Raw genomic sequence first — 13,604 nt, 5'->3', positions numbered from 1 at the left:
TACGATAGCAGGAGGGCTAAATCTGTCTCTAATTTGAATGTGGATTTCCACTGAACCACCCAAACCACAGTGTTAACCTGATACTGTAACGATGCAAAAGACTTGTTTCAAAACACTACCCTCCTGCAACGGCCACTATGAATGATTTTTGGCACAAAAAGACATAATGTGATGGCTAAGTGCAGCATCTAAGATGAGGGTCACATGAGGATTCCTCATGTTTTTTCCCCAGCAGATCTCACACACACACACACACACACACACAGAGTTTTAAATAGAATAGACTCAGTTTATCAAATGCTATGTCTACAGTTGAGCCTTTTATATGCTATCAAAGTTAAAAAAAATAGTCCTGTTTACACAAATTTCCCATTACTTTTTTAAAATAATGAAGCTGATGTTATGTTTGATAATTTAATAGTCGAAATCCAACTCACAACTTTCCCCAATTCACAGATATGGCTACTGTGGTGCTCAAAGTAAAAAGGGATAAAAATGCATTGCAGAGCTTTTTGGAGAAGAAGCAAAAGGCTTAAAACAGTTGTGTCGCAGTCATCTAAATATACCTTATCAGACTGCTGACCATTTAGAATGAACGGATCCACAGCCACACAAAAGCTTTTGCAAGGAGTTTGTATTGTGTATAGCAGTGTCACATATTTAGCCATAATTCGCACATTGCCCATTCTGAATTGGACCAACATGTTGCCACCAGGATAGCTGTAATTTGATAGGTAGAAAAGGCCAGCAGTAGACGCAGACAAATCACAGACCTACCATATTTCCTTTTATATTGAAGTCAAACTAGTTACAGGACCACAGGATAGTACAAATTTAGGAGTCTTCAAGGTGCAGATACATGACTTGTTTTGAGTTGACACAATAAAACAAAAAGATGTAAAATGCCTTTTCTTGCTGCAATATTGAGAAAAACAGAAGCAATGAGTCAGTCAGACTCATCACTCATCAATAGGCTCAAATATTAAAGGAAAAATCCACCCTGGGATACTTTTACACTTATTTATCACCATTCATGAATGTTCAATGCATTTCAGGACTTGTGTGGTAAAGTGTTGTAATAGTCTTGAGGCTACTTTTGGTGAAATTGGATTCCACCTCCTCAACAACAGAACAGCTGAAAACATAACATATGACATCTCATCACCTTATAAAATTGTTTTGGCTTATATGTAAGATGTGCTGCAGATGAAAGAAGAGTTCTGGGCCAGAAAACCAGTACAATGAAGCTAAAACGCTCCATAGAACTAAGGGGAACTGCAGAAGTTGGTGATAATTATCTGTGAGTTCCTCACTACAAATGACACCTTACACATTATGCATAATCATTCGATCCAGTAATAATATAAAAGATATTGATAAGTGCAACTTTAATGGGTCATTTTAAACCAAACACCATTGTAACTGCTATGCACTGTATCTTATAATTATACATATCTACATTTGTCTAGCAATATTAGAAAAATACACCACAGACACTGCAGTGGTCCAGAAATGCAGGGTACATCACCAAGAGGTGTTGCGAATAATTAAGGGTGGATTTTTTTTCCTTCAAAAGTAGTTAAGTAACAAATAACACAAGAAACCCTAAACACTTCTGTCTGCCAACAGCCTTGCTATGGTGTAAAATGGTATGTTAATAGTATTTCTAGTAAAGTTCCAAGCTGTTGGGATTAAGCAGTTGTTAGTGGGACAGAATGTGTTATCTGGAATCCAGTCTGACTCATCTTACTGTGTTAACCAACAGCATTGAGGTCGGGGTGATGTTAAAACTTCTTCTAATGGAAGATTATTAGTTTCCCAGTGTGCATTTGACCTCAGTTAGTATGTAAATTAACTACATTTGAACTGAATTCAAAGCAGTGTGAGCTGAACAGATAGCAGCACCAACTAGTACTGTTTGTAGACGACTGTGTCTTGTTTCTTTCACTATGTTTGAATTTTGGAGTGCTTGTATTTTGGTCAATGAAGTTATTTATTCATATTGTTTTTTCTTTTCTGTGTAAATATATTTATTTTTGATGTGAAGTGAACATTTGGATTGTAAATGTGTGTACAGAATGTGTGGTAGGAATGTACTTCAGATAGGAATGTATCTGAGTGTGGAATTATGGGTGGAAGCCATTTTTTTATATACATAGGTAGTTATATTATCTTGTTTATCTGTTTGTTTGTTGCTTTGTTATTGATATTTGTGGGGTGGCGGCCACAACTTTTTACATCTTTTGTACTCTTTTTGTTCATCATTTTCCAGATGAAGGCGAACAGTTCATGCAGCAATACTCAAAAACCCGTCTCCAACCTTCAGATGTCAAGACTCCAAAGCCTGTCATAGACGCTTCAATGCCAAAAGTAATGTACATAATATGAACAACATTCGAGCTCCTGAGACTTTTTCGATCAGTGTTTGTTACTGAATCTGTTTTAGCGTTGTCCGAGTGTGCAGTGGTTTCAATCGCCGAGAAGGACTGATCGCAGTCGAGGCTGATTTCCTACGACGGCTGTATTTTACACAGACCTCAGAGCTGTGCCTTTTTCTATGCAATAGAAGACAAACACACAGAGAGAAACTGTCAGCTGATCACTGTATTGGGATCCAAATATGGACTGTAGATAATAAATATGTATATATGTATGTATATATATATATATACATACATATATGTGTATATGTATAGTATATGAGATAATGGACAGCTGTCTATGAATTTGAAAGTCTTACTTTTGTAGTTTTATATATATATAAATATATATATACAATAAACTGTAAAAAGAGCAAATGTCTGTTTTGTCTCCTTACTTTCTGATATTGTGTACAGTCTTGTTTTTTTGACATACATGCTCATAAACACATTGGCCTTCATATTTATATAATTAGCAGACCTTTGACCAGCGTGCTTTTAATGAATGTTGCTGAAATAGATTTTTTTTGTTTGACAAAATAATCTGAACTTTTCACAATTGAAAACCTGTTATCATGTGACCAAAGTTCCATACTTGGGTCATGCTTTTCATTCCAGGAAATTCCAAATGTTTACTGATAATGTCTGTATTTTATATTTTTTATACCTTCTGAGTTCCTGAGCTCCTGGCTTCTGTTCTTGGCATGTGCAACATAGCCTACCTAAGAAGAGTAAAGACTGAAGAGGGCCGTTTCTGGTCTTAAGTGTTATGATAAACTCAATTGGTTTATATGACTATATGTCAAGCTTGGGACTGTTAATTAGCCTGATAAGGTTCAGTTGTTTTGATTTAGTGAACGCTAGCCATCACAATTTAGATGTAACGTGAGGTGTTAACGTTATTTCATGGAGTCTAAAGTTAGCGTACTTGTTATTCCAAATTCCACTTGTATAACGCTACTCACGTTAGGGCTCTGGGTCTACTCGTTTAACGTTACTAACGTTACCATTTTGCTGACGATTACAACATAAGTTGAGCTCCTCAGCCAAAGTGACAATTTAACTTTAAAGTTAGCCCCTGATGGTTCCATTTTCTTTATGCTAAGATAATATTAGCAAGGCTAATGCTAATGTCATAACCACGACGCAATTAAACAATTTGCTTTTAAATTTGTTTTGGAACATGAGACTAATGAGACAACATGAGACAACACGAGACAACAGTGTAGACATTTAACCTAGCTAAAATGTATGGGAGTTTTTATTGGACTTTATTAGTTGTAACCTATAGAAGACAATCCACAAATGTGTACCATGATACACAAATATTTTACTACGCACAACCATGTATTTTTTATTTGTGTTGTGTAAAGTCATATCCACAAAAATACAATTTGCAAATATGCATAACTTACTCTGTAAAAATGTATTTTAATTTCACATAAAAATAATATAGGTTTTACAAATGTAAATAGTTTCACCACAACAAATACAAATAAATAGGAGGGAAGTCACATTTGGTCCACAAGCTGACAGAAAGAAATCTACAAATGTGCAAAACCCGTTTCACATGTACAAATGGACCCCCTACCCCCATTGTCTGAATTGATTAAAATAAACTTTGACCCCCTATTGGAGAGACTGCAGGCTGATATAGAGTGATGGTCTATTGTATCTCTCTATGTGGTGCAAGGTAAAATCATTAAACTTGCTGCAGGCTCTCCCAGTCTGAATCCCACTACACTACTATTAAATCAACTTTGGAATAAATTTTTATGGAATAACAAGCATCCCAGAGTGAACCCGCAAAAACTGCAGAGGACAGAGGAGGCCTTGGTGTCGTCCCCCCCTATCTTCACTGGTCTGCCTGGATCTGGCTAAATCCCAGGCTCTGTATAGATTAATCACCCGGTTTCAAAAAGGTATCACAGTTCTAGGGGACTTGTATCAGGATGAAACATTAAAATCTTTTGAGGCACTTTGACAGGAATTCAATTTACCACACAAACTATTTTGGAAGTATTTACAATAAAGACACCTACTGGTACAAACTTTTGGCTCCCCCTCAATAGCCCCATCTAGCGTTGACACTCCTAAACATTTCTGGACTTGGTCATGAAGCCCCTTCCTACTACTCTATGATGCTTACGGCCTTGGATTCCAATATACTGTCCCTTGAATTGACATGGGAAACTGACTTAGAGGTATCATTTACAGAGGCAGAATGGGGGAGAATTCTTATGAATGGGGAAAAAAATGTTAAGTGAACAAGACTGATCCAATCCAAAATTATAAATAGAGTCTACTGGACGCCATCCAGGCTGCATAAAGTGGGTTTGGTTGACAACTCAGAGTGCAGGAGGTGTCTTGACACAATTAGTTCTTTAGTACACATGCTTTGGAGTTGCCCAAAAATGCAGGAGTTTTGGTAAAACATTGAATTTAATATTCTCATAATAAGGTAAGTATTGAATTTCGTTTACAAAGTATTGAATTTTGTTGACAAAGGTCTTAAAAAAAATTCTTGTCCTTTCGTAGGATTAAATAAATACTGTAACGTCATAAATAACTGTCAAATGTGTAAAACGTTTTGTGTGTGTGTAATGTTACAATTGACTCTGTTTGGTGTGACTTGGATGTTACAACAGTACAGGAACTGTTTACGTCAGTGTATTGCTTTACGCACTTTACAGTGGAGTGTGTGCGAGCAAGAACGAAAGAAAACCAAACGCCTCGCACCTTGCTACTAACAAGCTAACATTAGCTCATTGCCTCAGAATGGGCAAGTGTCGTTAAGTGGCAGCAGAATCCAAAATATGAGTGGGTTAAACTCATTCCAGGCAATGACCGTGAGGCACGATGCTGTTTGTGCCGAAAGTATTTCAAGTGGGGACGATGGGACTTATGGCTTTGGACTCCCATATGAAGAGCGCGAAACACGTCACATGTGCTACAGCCCGCCAGCAGCAGGCACCTAGAGCACAGTGCTGTGCACAGCAAAGCTCTTCACCAACACCAGTGTGTAGCAATACTGAAGAAATCGCATTGTCAGTAGTGCGGCCCGTGAACCTGCGAGCTCATTGTGGCTCTACCTTTCGGGCAGAGGTGGTTTGGATCCTGAAAACGGTTAGAGGACACACACACACACCTCACAAAGCTATTGTGTATTAAAAATGAATGTGAACATTATGAGTGTTTTATTAAATTCAAGTACTTGGTAAATAATTATTTTCGAGGGCTTAAAATCCACACAGATTTTCCATTGTATCCTTCATACCTTTGCCAGTATGGCCACGAGGTTGGCATTAAATTTCATTCTAAGTGGTATTCAAAAGGTCTTTAAAAATGTCTTAAATTGAACTTGGAGAACCCTAGGGGTACCCTGTATACATAACACTGTGGAAAACCTTATTGGCCTAGATATCCCTTTCTTCACCAAGTCTGTTTAATTTGGGTGACCTCTCTGCAGTAAGTGACTTGACTCCACCACTTGAATCCAGACACTTCTGGTCAAAGAACTGAAAGCCTCCTCTGCACCAGCACCATCTTTGTGGCACACTTCTCTTGGTCAGCCGGCTGCCCTAGAACAATTTTTATATAGGCTGCTTGATCAGGTGGAGGAGTATCACTTGAAATGGGGGCAGTACCACTCATATTTCGAGCGTTTCATGGCGTTTCCTGCTTATAAAAATAGCAGTACACTATTATATACAATCTGAATAACTGAGGGGTGCACTTAGAATACCAGTTAACAAGCAAACCGACCCACGGCATCATGTTATTTTACACTAGTTGCTACTTATCTTATTAAAAATAACATAATTTAATTTTATCCTGTTTTTTCCAGATTAACCATACAGGTCTAATGCAGAAAATAGAGTATTTATCAGGGCTGTAACAAAAAGCAGGCCAGTGTTCAACACCTGTGAAGGAAGGTGTGGTGACTGATGATGACCACTTGCTATTTGAATCCAAGCTGGCCTGATTTCCAATATTTTATTCCCAACAATGCATTATCACAAGTACAGGTTCACCAGGGCATATTAAAGTAGTGTGTGGTTTCTATCAAGAGAAATTAAATATACGTAAACTGCTGGCAATTATCCTTAACAAAGTAGTTTAAACACATCAGCTCCATTTCTAGACTACAAAGGAAATATCAAAGGAATTATCACAACACCATTGGTAAATACCTGATCCAGAGCAGGTGGCCGATTAACATAAGCACTCGCAAATGTAGCAATAATCCAACTAGCAATATCCTCCATGCCCTGCAGCAGTCCGTCGCCCATACTGGGGTCCCGGGTGAGGGGAGTGCAGCAGCATGTCGGCTGGCCATAGTCCCGCCGTGGGTCAAGCCCAGACAGCTGAGGCAGCGAGGCCAGAGGCTGCTCTCCCCAGCGGCGTCCTGCCTCTGCCGTGCCCCCCAGTCCAAAGCCATTCTCGCCATTAGCTCAACAGTTCTTCAGGGTGCTACAACAAGCTAACTGTTGCGTTGGCTAATGCAAGGAGCTAGTTAGCTACAGCTTGATTAAAAAAAGGGAAACGTAAATCTGAAAAAAAGAAATTTGGACTCTGTTGAAAAGGCCTAAATAAAATGTATTTTCTTAGTGTGTTTAAAAGTAGTGAGCAATTTGCACGTTATAATTTATTTTCTAATATGCTGCTACTGTGTGAATATTCTATGGCTTTACTCAGAAATTTGGAAATTATAATTGGTCCAATGCCATGTCAATATTGTATTCTGGTTGTTGATTGGTTAGGGAAGACGTCCTCCCTTGGAGCATCATTTTATGTGTTTTGGCACATTTTATGGAAAGAGGAGAGGTAAGTCAAATATTGTTTTTCTATTGTTTTTTTTACTATGATATTCATATATGTTATTGTCAAGAATGATATATTTTGTTCTGTTATTTGTGTTTTGAAATAATTATAATTATACATGGACACCAAGACTTACAGGGACAGTTCACCCCAAAATCAAAAATCTTACCTGTAGTGCTATTTATTCATCTAGATTGGTGTGAGTTGCTGAGTTTTGGAGGTATCAGCTGTAGAGATGTCTGCCTTTTTTGAATATAATGGAACTATATGGCACTGGCTTGTGGTGCTTAAAGCGGCAAAAAAAAAAAACACATTTGAAAAAAACTCAACAGAAATGTCTCTTTCCATTTTGAGTTTTTCAAATGTATTTTTCAGCCACTAGGTGGCACTTTTGTTGCAAAATCACGACAAACGTGAAACCTACTTTTTTTTTAAACTAATCTGGGATTGCAAATCCAATCTACATAAATTGTAGCAAAAAAAAAAAAAAAAATAGAATGAGTAATTTAAGGCATGGAACAAGCAGCAGGATCAGGTGAATGATGAGGTGAATGCAGGGGATTTTGCATGATGGATCTGTAAAGTAAGGGACACTAGAGCTGAAGAGACTGAAGGTTTGTCTCTTGCGGTGCTGTACTCCTATGTCGGAAATGTTTTCTCAAGTGTATAGCTTGTTAAGTCATACACATGAAAAAGCTCATAAGCTCACTAAAAGAGCCCCCCTCACGGTAGTACAGACTTTCCATCTTCAGTGATGAATGATGCAGGCCCTACATAAGTAAATAAGTAAGCTAGAAAGTGAATACATAAATAATTAAATAAATAAATAGAATGAGTAATCTAAGGCATGGAACAAGCAACAGGATCAGGTGAATGATCAGGTAAATGCAGGGGACTTTGCAGGATGGTATCTAACGTAAAGGAAACTAAGAGCTGGATGGACATTTCTATTTTTTTGGGTTGCTAAACTCCTAAGACTGAAGGCTTATCTCTTTCGGTGCTGTACTCCTATGATTAAGAGTAGGCTTAAGACCTTCCTCTTTGATAAAGCTTATAGTTAGGGCTGGTTTGGGTGAGTCCTGAAATTATGCTGCTATAGGCCTAGACTGCCGGGAGACTTCCCATGATGCACTGAGCTCCTCTCTCCTCCTGTCCCTCTCCATCTGTATGCATTTTTATCCCATTACTGCATGTTACTAACTCGACATCTTCTCTCTCTTGTAGTTTTGTTCTTTCTTTGTTATGGGCCACCTGCTGCCCCTGTGTTCCTGCTCGACAGCTACTACTACAGTTGTTGTTATTGGCCTTGTTACTATTATTGTTATTATTATTCCTATGACTATCATTCCTATTATTATTACTTTATTAATATTAACATTACCACTACCATTACATTGTTACTATTTTAAAATTCTAGATGGAATTTGCATTGTGCTTCCTTCTCCCCCACCCCCCTTCTCTCGCTCTCTCTGCCTCCCCCCCTCTCTCAACCCAACACGGCAGCAGCAGATGGCCCCCCACCTTTGAGTCTGGTTCTGCCCGAGGTTTCTGCCTCTTAAAGGAAGTTTTTCCTTGCCGCTGTCGCCAAGGGCTTGCTCATGGTGGGATTTGTTGGGTCTCTGTAAATAATATTATAAAGAGTACAGTCTAGACCTGCTTTATAGGAAAAGTGCAATGAGATAACTTCTGTTATGAATTGGCGCTATAGAAATGTTTCTTCAAGTGTGTAACTTAAGTCATAAACTCACTAAAAGAGCCCCCCTCACAGTAGTACAGACTTTCCACCTTCAGTGATGAATGTTGCAGGTCCTAGTTAGCAAGTAAGAAACCCATTCGTGGTAGCTGTAGCATGTGGAAATTATTTGCACGATTTTAGGATTGTCTTTCATGGAAATGTGATCAATTACTGTCCCATTTTCTGTTGTTGGCATGGTTACAATTTGACTGTAACCTTGCTGTTGCATGAGGTTTTCTATGGATTTCGAAACAAGTGCGTTCTCATTAATGGTAATGGACTGTACTTATATAGCGCCTTTCTAGTCTTTTCCGACTACTTTTCCGAGTGCTTCAACTACATATTACACATTCACATTGCCATCAGTTTAAATAAAGTAAAACAGACACACACCAATGGCACCTCAGGAGTAATTTGGGGTTCAGTGTCTTGCCCAAGGACACTTTGACATGTGGGCTGGGGGAAGCCGGGATCGAACCACCGACCTTCCGATTAGTGGACGACCTACTCTACCACCAAGCCCAGGTGGCTCTACCACCAAGCCCTTATTATTTTCCTACTGAAAGTTGATTAAAATGGCTAACTACAGTAGTCAGGTTTGTTTTGAATAGGCTAAATTTCTGTGATGCCGGTCTATACAGCACTTTGTAATTGTGGTTCAGAGGTTGAACATTAAAGATTATGGCTTTCAAGTCACTACAAGGCACATGTAGAATGTCACAAATGATGTGGTTTTTGTGATAGAAGCCAACGCCACCATTGTTCTATCTGTAAACCAGAGAAAATTGCCACGTTACTGTATGATTGAGACATTACTTTATGGTGAATTGTGCATCCTGGCATTGCAATATTATTATGTGGTGCATTGTGTTGCAACCATATTTCTGTAATACAAAGTATGTCAGCATACAATATCCTGTGATCATGTTTTAGGTCTGTTATGTGTACATCTAGACCTCGAATGTTATGTAAACAGACCTACAGAGAAAATTCTGTTCTTGTTAATGGAGCCTCAATATATTTTTCATTTTCTCTAGATAAATGTCAATACCGTTTTTTTAATATATGGCAGTGGCTTTAAAATCTTAAATGACAAGATTTTCCAAAGATGTCACTTGACTTAAGGCTACATATGCTCGGCCAGCCAAGATTTTTTTTTAAAATGACACCATGGCTTTGTCTAAAGTGAACCCTTGCACTTTATTTATTGTGCAAGCCCAGGCTAGATGTAATGGGAATTTACGTCTAACTCCACTACTGCTTGTCACTTTGTCCTTGTCAGCGCCTATTGGGCTTGCATTTTCAAGTCCTGGTACTGAACATGGAAATTTAACCTTAAGTTTTCTGCCAATCTTTTTATCATCAAAATTGACGTTTTTGGGAATTCCATCAAATTTCACAGTACAAACAGTGCCAAACACTCAATTAACAAGTCCATCTGTAACATCTATATTTTTGATAAGCATAACGTGAGCCTTTGGACCAAACATATTGAAATTATGTGTTTGCACTTCGCTGTTTGTTGCAACATTTTGAGGGTCCTCTGTGTCTTCACTCATGCCTGTCTCACATTGTTTTAATAACACTTCATCCTGCTCTTTTTTCCCCTTTGGTATGTTTCCTGAGTCGATTTAGTGTCTCTTGGTCTCTTTTCTGCACTATTTCTGTCAACTCTATGTGACTATAAGTATTTGCCCATAGGTTGGTCCCTACTTGCTCTGTCTAAAGAGGCCTTCCTTTAACTGGTGGCAGCTGATAAAAATCTCCAACAGCTATAACAGAAACATTGCCAAAGGGAGAAAAATCAGCACATTGTTTAATTTGTCGTAGTCTCCCATGGATATAGGCCAAAAGTTTATGATCAACCATGTAAATTTCATCTATTGCCAATATTTGTAGATCTTTCAAATTGGCTCTTATTGTATTTACTTTTTCCTTCCTTAGAGGTTGATATGGCAATGAAGCATTATTACCAACCTAGCATTATTATCGCAAAGCTGTTGTGTATTGTTGTAGCATTAATGTTATATGCAGCCACACCAGTAGGAGCAGTTAGTAAAACATGAATGTCATCTGGATTATTAGACATTCTTGCTAACAATCTGCATGCCTCATAATACACAGCTTTTATTAAATGAGACTTTCCTGTGCCTGCTCCTCCAGAAATAAATACATAAAATGGGTCAGGATTTTTCCCATTTACTTTATCTAGGCACCATTGACGTATTTTGTAAAACATCTGTGCCTGTAGCTCATTTAATGAGCACATAATAGATAATACTTCTGATCAATTAATTTTCTGCATTTGAAATTCAACTGACACTGCCCTCCTTTCTAGTGGCTGTAAATCTGGAATTTATTTAATTTTTCATTAGGACACGCATCCCTGTTAATACTAATTTCTTCTAAACATTCTAATCGCTCCAATTCTGCTTCAGGACAAAGAGTCCAGGCCTGAACACATCCACATCCCCAAACTGAGTCATAGTCATAGCACCACCTACTGACATCAGGAAGTCACATGTAAGATGCCGAGACGAATAAAAAAGTCTCTTAGTGACATGACCTAAACCCAACAGGAAGTCAACCATTTTTAATTAATTTTCATATTTTTGGCGATTTATAGGGGTCATATTTTAATGAACTTGTCATAGACCGTCAATCTGATCCACTTCAAACTTAGTCAGCATATATAAAACAGGTTGCAGATGAAAAGTTAGCAAAAGCTTGAGTTTTTGTCAAACAATGTGGCTGTTAAGGGGTGGCGAATTTCGATGTTACTCCATGAAACAGGAACTGGTTGTAACTTTACTGTACATCGTTCCCATCTGAATCAAACTTCACATGTATGATAACTTCTGTGACAGACAATATCCAATTTACATCGAATTTACATGGTGTGGTCTACACATGATATCCAGCATGGATTACAACTAGAACGTAGAAAAAATTAGGTTAGAAGAGAGCTTTGATGAGTTTTATCGATATGGACAAAACCAAAGTAATTAACTTTGTTGGAATCAGAAAGGTTTCAATTTTTTTATAGCAACTGCTATAGTGAATGCCGATTTGTCTTAGTATCGGGAAAGTAAACCCCAAGAACACCCTTCATTTTTTTAGAAGACCGATGAAAGAAATGCTGAATGAGAAATTTAGTTGCTAGTGAAACAGAGGCTAGTGACGTCACGACTTCCGCTCACTATGCTATTTATCTTACACTAGCTCATTATATTTTTTAGCTCCTTAGTTTTCAGTTTTCCATCAATGGATCACTCGAGAGGTCTGTGTGGCTAGCTTGCATGCTAGCTAACTGAAAACACTGGTGGCTAGACATGCTTGAGCTCCAGCCTTTTCTAACTATCTTTATAAAACTACCCCAGCTAGTGTAGGTAATGTTTATCATCTGTATACAGTACACTGCCGTAGCATCACTGTATAAACTCTTGTAACAGTAGCTAAAAAAAATTTGCCGGGAAGCTAACAATAAAAAAGTTAGCAAGCTAACGCTAATTAGAAGTTCAGACCTTCTATTTCCATAACATTATCATCAGGGACCACAATGAAAATAAATTATGGACTTTACATTTTGTTGACAATTTGTTGCTGTGCCTGATTTAATGTCAGCTTTTTGATAATGTCAAACAAACTAAACTAAAAGTGTATGATTAGTGTTAGCTTGCTAATTAAGGTTAAAAGTTAGCTAGCTAATTCAAAGAAAAGTGTAAAGCTTTTTAATTGTTTTACATAATTTTTTAACTAACAATATAACCTATTGATGTATTCAGTTACATTTTTGACTCATCTGAACCTTTTATCCTACTGCTTTTACTGCCTTTTGTCAGTTTTTGGTCTGCATAGTCTACAGTCATGAGTCATGTTTGAAATTCTCACAGGTTGTTCTGTAGGTGCCAGAGTTCATCCTGGAAACTAGAATAAAATCTGATAAAAATGATTTTAGAGTAAGTTCAAGTCCAGGTTTTACAGTAGAAACCAGTATTTTCCATGTGTCATATCAAACACGGATCACACTAATTTGATCAGATTTGATCTTCTAATAAAGTGTTGGTACCACCTTGATGCACTGGCTGTTTTCTTCTTTGCTCTGGATATTGTATGTCTCACTTGGATAGTCTCCATTACAAAGCTCAGCCTGTGTCTTTCTCTGTTTTTGTTTTTTTTCTTCTAGTTTACTGCAGCACAGTGCCAACATTTTCCACTGTTAAACAGCCATGACTCCTGATCCGCAGGCCGGTGGTTATTTCCAGCATTCAGGCCACACAGCTGTGAGGGGAAGGGGGAACTTAGCAACAGCAGAGCTAAGGTCACTGAGGACAACACAGATGACAGTCAGTAACAGAAGCAATGAGACAGAGGGCTGCTTCTCTCTCTGTCGTCTAGATGCTGCTTTTATTATATTAACATGGCTTTTACAGCAGGTGGATACTTAAAACATGGCAGGCCTTTGAGTATTCTTTTTTAAAATGATCAGCTGATTTTACTGACTGCCATTTTCCCCAAAACTTTATACGTTACAAAACCCCTTCAATTTTTTTGTATTCCTGTATAATTACATGATAATCATAGAAAGTGGGTTAAATATATGGAACTCCAAAAACCAACAAAAG

The sequence above is a fragment of the Siniperca chuatsi genome, linkage group LG11 (assembly GCF_020085105.1).
Source record: "Siniperca chuatsi isolate FFG_IHB_CAS linkage group LG11, ASM2008510v1, whole genome shotgun sequence".
NCBI lineage: Eukaryota > Metazoa > Chordata > Actinopteri > Centrarchiformes > Sinipercidae > Siniperca > Siniperca chuatsi.
Note: the sequence above shows the minus strand (reverse complement) of the source record.